At 37.9% G+C, this 7,741-nt stretch overlaps 1 pseudogene; it reads left to right on the top strand.

Moving 5' to 3' along the window:
- The first annotated feature begins 2,230 nt into the window (after positions 1-2,230).
- On the top strand, positions 2,231-5,966 carry LOC110919279 (annotated as a pseudogene).
- Positions 5,967-7,741: the final 1,775 nt, after the last annotated feature.

Genomic DNA, 7,741 nt, shown 5'->3' with positions numbered 1-7,741 from the left:
AATCGGAATCAGGATCAGGACCCCTAAAACTCAAGGGGGGTAAAACCTAGTTGACGATTATCTACTTAAAACGTTGTTGAAATTTAATTGGACCAAATTTCTGACTCATCAGGGCTAGTCCCGTGGGGGGCAAGCCAAAGAATTATAGGTGTCCCTTACGGACCGTAAGGGCTCAGGCTTACGGTCCGTAAGCAGGAGTAAATTCGTGTATAAATAGCAGGCTTCGGGACTTGCTTCTACGCACTTAAACGCCGAACAAAGTCGGAAATTAGACGAAGTTATGCTCTGTTTACCACAATTAACACACACACACCTCGAAACGCTGCCGCAATCAGGGTAATAACTCGATCGCTATTACGATTCAACGTCCGATCGATTGTAACTATCCAACGATTGTCCGGGTGCTGCTCAAATTGAGCTTATACTTTGTTATTCATCGTGATTTCGACTTGAATATTTGAGTGTTGTTCGAATTCAGACTATGCTCTGTTATTCGTTGCGAATCCGATTGAATTGTTAAGTATTGCACTTGTTAATCGTTGTGAGGGTTTAATCTCGTGAATTGTCGTAACTGCTATATTAGTTACAACCCCGTTTGTGTGAATTGTTATTAGGTTAATCAGTTGGCTAGACTCTGCCCAAATTGAATCAGCAATATATCAAGGCTTATCTGTAGACTAAACTTTGCCCATAGAAATCTGCAATGTGAGTTCATTTCTCTTTTCTCACCGTTTGTGAGTCCATACTCTTTTTTCACATTTTATCACCTTTTTGTGATACAATTATATTACAAATGCTTTCTAAAAATCCTAAATGGTTACCAGTTATACTTACAGTGATTAAATTATTATATTTTAACTGCTGGGATGGGAAGTTTTATGCATTATTTGATCCTCTTTATGATTAGCCAGAAAGTTAGCTAATAATAGCATGACCACAATTATAACTAATATTATCTTAACATTAAATTGTTAATAAATTTAATGTATGTTTAAGAATAAATCTAAATGGTGGATACCATAATAAAGTCAAGTATAATGTATTCTATTTGTAGTCAGGTTACTATATCATGATATTACAACTAGTGAATTGACATATTTGATAAGTTATAATAGTTGACATAAAATGTCATTATTCTAGATTACATGATTTTGTGCCATAAATAATATATTTGACAAAGTAATGTCCTAGGACATCATCATGTCCAGCGTCACTAGTTGAAAGAATGATCAACAGTGACATGACCAAAAGCACTAGTTGAAAGAATGATCAACAGTGCCATGAATAGAATCGGTAGTTGAAAGAAAGATCAACAGTGATATGACCAAAGACACTAGTTGAGAGAATGATCAACAGTGTTATAATTAGAATCACTAGTTGAAAGAATGATCAACAGTGATATAACCATAGTCACTAGTTGAAAGAATGATCAACAGTGATATGACCCCGTCACAGGAATCGCCTAATGACAGATAAATTGAATAATAGTAAAGTATAGTTATTTGATAAATTCACTATTGGACGAAAGTAAACCAATGAGTGAGATTATTGCTGTTATATTGGAACTGCCATCATGTGACAAAATACTGATTGAGTAGGGTAAATACAAATAAATATAAAAACCTTAATACTGTAAGGTATAACAATATATTTTATAAAAATGGAATGATCTCACTCAGTATTTCCCGCTGACAAAACCTTTTTCAAACATGTTTCAGGTAATTACCATAGATTGGAATAAAGGCTAGATACGGCACTGAAAGGCATCAAGAAATGGTTTATTTTAATCAAATTAAGAAATATTGTTTTATAAAATAAAATTTATCTTTATTAAAGCTACCATTGTAAAACAGGGGTTTATCCCATTTAAATCAAATCCGGTGTTTTATAAACTCTGATATTTTTCTTAACTCACGGTCCTGATGAAAATTCCGCTGCAACGTTTTTCAAAAATAACCACCGGTACCACTGGACTGCTCACGGCACCGATTCCGGCAAGGATGGGGTCGGGGGTCGTGACAGTTGTACTCCCGGTATATTGACAAAGTGCATATCCTGTTTTGTTTTACACATGAAGAGGCCCGTGACCTTATCCAGCGCTATCTTGCTGAGCACCCTGATCCTAACAACGAAAATATGGTCGGGTATAATAATAGAAAGTGCTGGCCCAGAGATGCAAGAATGCGGCTCATGAAACATGATGTGAATCTAGGTAGATGTGTTTTTTAGGAAATGAAGAGCCGCCTTCCTCGGAGTATTACAACTCTAGAGTGGGAGAACAGCTTTGTTTCTATTTATAGCAAAGACAATCCAAACCTTCTGTTTAGCACGTGCGGGTTTGAGGTTCGTATATTGCCAAAAATACGGATGCCCAAGGAAGCATTCAATAATGCTAGAGATTGTGTTTGGAACTTGCAAAATGAACAGACAAAAGAACGTTCAACAATTGCGTTCTTACGAGTTGATGATGAACACATGCAAGCGTTTGAAAATCGTGTGAGGCAGATTCTTATGAGTTCAGGGTCTACAACATTCACAAAAGTTGTTAATAAGTGGAATAAAACTCTAATAGGCCTTATGACTTACTTTCGTGAAGCAACTATGCATACACGAGAGCTATTAGATCTGTTAGTCAAAGGTGAAAACAAGATCCAAACCCGAATCAAAATTGGATTAAATTCAAAAATGCCTAGCAGGTTCCCTCTTGTGGTGTTCTACACACCCAAAGAGATTGGAGGGCTTGGCATGTTATCAATGGGTCAAATCTTGATTCCTCAAAGTGATCTTCGGTACAGTCAGCAAACAGATGTTGGTGTAACTCATTTCAGGAGTGGTATGAGTCACGATGAAGACAATTGATCCCAAATTTGTATCGTTACATCCAACCATGGGAGAGCGAGTTTATCGATTCACAACGCGTTTGGGCGGAATTTGCTCTCAAGAGGCAGGAAGCTCTATTACAAAACCGACGTTTAACTCTTGAAGATTTGGAAGACTCGTGGGACCGTGGAATACCAAGAATTAGTACCTTGTTCCAGAAGGACAAGCACATACTCACACTTGATAAAGGTTGGAGAGTGAGAACAGAATTTAAGAAATTTCAGGTTTTGAAACATAATTCATTTTGGTGGACCTAACAAAGGCATGATGGCAAACTTCACAGCGTGAATAATTACCGAACTGATATGATTCAAGCACTTGGCAGTGTCGAGGGAATTCTCGAGCACACACTATTCAATGGAACATATTTTCCAACATGGGAAGGTTTGTTTTGGGAAAAAGCTTCAGGCTTTGAGGAGTCAATGAAGTATAAGAAGCTGACCAATGCTCAAAGGTCGGGCCTTAACCAAATCCCAAACCGTAGGTTCACACTGTGGTGGTCCCCAACCATTAACCGAGCCAATGTGTACGTCGGTTTCCAAGTTCAGCTGGATTTAACCGGCGTATTCATGCACAGTAAAATCCCAAACCTAAAGATCTCCCTAATCCAAATCTTCTGGGCCCACCTGTGGCAGAAGGTCCACGAGAGTGTCATTATGGATCTCTGCCAGGTGTTGGATCAGGAACTCGATGCGTTAGGAATCGAGACCGTGCAGAAGGAAACAATCCACCCGAGAAAGAGTTACAAAATGAACAGCTCATGTGCCGATATTCTTCTGTTTGCCACATGTAAATGTTCCATGTCAAAGCCTAGCCTGGTGGCTGAGTCAAAGGATGTGTTTGACCAGAAAGAAAGTAATAGATACTGGATTGACATGCAGCTTCGTTGGGGTGATTATGATTCTCATGATATTGAGCGCTATACTAAGGCCAAGTTTGTGGATTACATTACTGATAACATGTCCATCTATCCATCTCCAACAGGGGTGATGATTGGGCTAGATCTTGCATACAACTTGCATTCTGTGTTCGGTAACTGGTTCCTTGGGTCAAAGCCACTTCTTGCCCAAGCGATGATCAAGATTATGAAGTCAAATTCGGCACTATATGTTCTGAGGGAGCGAATAAGGAAAGGGTTGCAGTTGTATTCTTCAGAGCCAACAGAACCGTACCTGTCATCTCAAAACTACGGAGAAATCTTCAGCAATCAGATTATTTGGTTTATTGATGATACGAATGTGTACCGTGTTACCATTCATAGAACTATTGAAGGAAATCTTACCACAAAATCAAATAATGGTGTTATATTCATATTCAATCCCCGCACAGGACAATTCTTTCTGAAGGTTATTCACACAAGTGTATGGGCGGGTCAAAAGCGTCTTGGTCAACTTGCCAAGTGGAAAACAGCAGAAGAAGTGGTTGCTCTTGTTCGTTCCTTACCCGTTGAAGAATAACCCAAAAAAATCATTGTGACACGTAAAGGAATGTTGGACCCGCTCGAAGTCCACTTACTCGATTTTCCCAACATTGTCATCAAAGGAAGTGAGTTACAACTCCCCTTCCAAGCCTGTTTGAAATCGAGAAGTTTGGTGACTTGATTTTGAAAGCATCGGAACCTCAAATGGTCTTGTTCAACATTTACGACGATTGGCTGAAAAGCATATCGTCATACACAGCATTCTCGAGGCTCATTTTGATTTTGCATGCGTTACATGTCAACAACGAGAAAGCGAAAATGTTGCTTAAGCGTGATAAGACGATCGTCACCGAACCCCATCATATCTGGCCTCCACTTACCGATGATCAATGGGTGAAGGTCGAAGTTGCTTTAAGAGATCTCATATTGTCAGACTTTGCGAAGAAGAATAATGTCAACACTTGTGCACTAACGCAATCTGAGATACGAGATATTATTCTTGGCGCTGAAATTACTCCACCTTCACAGCAGTGGCAACAGATAGCTGAAATTGAGAAACAGGCAAAAGAAGCTAGTCAGTTGACAGGTGTCACCACCAAAACAATAAACGTTCATGGGGACGAGCTTATTGTTACCACCACAAGTCCTTACGAACAAACCGCATTTGGTTCCAAGACTGATTGGCATGTACGGGCAACATCAGCTACAAATCTTTATCTCCGTGCAAATCATATTTATGTCAACTCCGAGGACATAAAGGAGACGGGATATACATACATCATGCCGAAGAACGTCTTGAAGAAATTCATATGCATTGCGGACTTGAGAACTCAAATTTGCGGGTACTTGTATGGTATAAGCCCACCCGATAATCCTCAAGTGAAGGAAATCTGGTGTATTGTCATGCCACCACAATGGGGGACCCACCAACAAGTTTATCATTCGTCAGCTCTCCCTGAACATACCTTCCTTAACGATCTCGAACCGTTGGGATGGATCCACACACAACCAAATGAGCTTCCTCAACTGTCTCCGCAGGATCTTACTACTCATGCTTGGATTTTGGAAAAAAAAAAACAATCAATGGGACGGGGAAAAATCTATTATCTTGACTTGTAGTTTTACTCATGGTTCGTGCTTATTGACTGCTTACAAGCTTACACCAACTGGTTTTGAAGGGGGCCATGCAAATAAGGATACAGGAACCGGTCCTCATGGCTATTTACCAACTCATTATGACAATGTTCCAATGCTTTTAAGTGACCGTTTCCTCGGTTTCTATATGGTTCCTGATATCCTTGGAATTATAATTTCATGGAGTGAAACATACGGTTAGCATGACGTATGGATTGAAGCTTGGGACTCCGTGTGAATACTATCATGAAGATCACAGGCCGACACATTTTCTAGAGTTTAGCAATATGGAAGAGGGCGATGCTGCAGAGGGAGACCGCGAAGACACATTTTCTTGACTAAAAAAAATTGACATGTTGATGGTTTTAACTGTTTTGTATGGTATGCAACAGTGCTAGGATAAAGAAGTATGCTATATCTCGTACATGTTTTCGATAAAAGACTTTGTACTTTGATAGACACTTTTGATAATATTGGATTAAATTGGTGAGAGAATATAATGCATTAGATGGTAAATGATCGAATTGGAATATATATATATATATATATATATATATATATATATATATATATATATATATATAGTGGAGAGTTCAAATGAGAAGAAACTTTTTGTAAGAATAAAAAAGAAGAACTTTCAACCAATAAGAATGCTTCATTTTATTTCATTTAATTTTTGCATTTAATATTAGTGTAAGGGTATATTGGTAAACTTAGATGGATCATTAATTGGTAGTCTTCCTTTTTAATAGCTAACTACATTAAATTTGTAACTTATTTTTTTAAAAAAAACATATTTTTCAAAAAAAGAAAAAATATATAATTTGAAGTGTAGCATAAATTACGAGGTGTGTATTATGAATTACGAGCTGTGTAGGATAAATTTCAATATGTGTATGATAAATTTCAAAACGTGTAGTATAAATTTTGATGTGTGTAGGCAAAAATTTAAGTGTGGAGGATGATAGTGTTTATAACTAATTAATTAATCAAAGATAATAATAAATGAGTTGAGAGAAAAACTATTTAATGTTTTACATTTGTACCCTTTGTTCTTTTTCTTCTTAATTTAATTTTCTTCTCAAATGAACCTTCCTATATATATATATATATATATATATATGGGAAGGTTCATTGGGGAACACTAAAAAAGTGAGGAACAGCGGGGAACCGACTCAAACGAACTTCAATTGGACTCATTCCAGCGACGTTGGAACCAGCTCGTCGAACCCTAACTAGGATCTCATAACCCTAAACTCTAACTACTAACTCCTAAACTCTAAACCCTAAAGCTAAAAAATAAGGCTAAAACCTAAGCCAAACCGTAAAATATAAACTATAAACCCTAAAAGCTAAACCCTAAAGGCTAAACATAAAGCTAAACCCTAAACCTTAAAGCTAAACACTAAACCTAAAAGCTAAACCCTAAAGCTAAACCCTAAAAGCCAAGCCCTAATATATTTAGGGTTTAGGGGTTATGATTTAGGGTTAAGAGATCCTAGTTAGGGTTCGACGAGCCGGTTCCAACGCCGCTGGAATGAGTCAATCGGAGTTCGTTTGAGTCAGTTCCCCACTGTTCCCCACTTTTTTAGTGTTCCCCAATAAACCTCACACTATATATATATAGGGAGAGGCTCATGCGAGAACTCCATTTATTGTGAGAACCGCGAGAACCAATGTGAACACAACCTAAAATAGCTAAAAAAAACCTTAAAAAAACCTAACCCCCACCCCCCCCCCCCCAAAAAAAAAAAAAAAAAAAAAACCTAACCCCCCCCCCCCCCAAAAAAAAACCTAAACCCCCCTCCCTCACCCCTCAAAAACCTAACCCCCCACCCCCCCCCCCACCCCCCAAGCTAAAATGCTAAAAACTAAACCCACAAAAAACCTAAAAAAATCTAAAAAATAAAAAAAAAATCTAAATTTTTTTTTAATATTTTTTATACTCAAATCGCTACTTTTCGTGGCCAAAATTTTTTTTTTTTTTAAATTTTAATTTTTTTTTTGGCTTCGAAAGTAGCGATTTTTATATAAAAAATATTACAAAAAAAATTTTTTGTGTGATTTTTAGCTATTTTTAGGCGTTTTTGGTTGTGTTCACATTGGTTCTCGCGGTTCTCGCAATAAGAGATGGTTCTCGCATGATCTTCTACCTATATATATATATATATACTAGTGGGAATGCCCGCATGTTGCTGCGGGTACATTCATGGGCGGACCTAGCCTTTGGCCAGTGTGGGCGGTCGCACCCCTTGAAAAAAATATTTAGTGTATATTTTAGGCAAAAAAACCCGGCCGCACCCTTGA

This window comes from Helianthus annuus, chromosome 16, assembly GCF_002127325.2.
Source record: "Helianthus annuus cultivar XRQ/B chromosome 16, HanXRQr2.0-SUNRISE, whole genome shotgun sequence".
Taxonomy (NCBI): domain Eukaryota; kingdom Viridiplantae; phylum Streptophyta; class Magnoliopsida; order Asterales; family Asteraceae; genus Helianthus; species Helianthus annuus.
The sequence above is the reverse complement of the archived record's forward strand: the minus strand, read 5'-3'. Positions and strand labels throughout refer to the sequence as shown.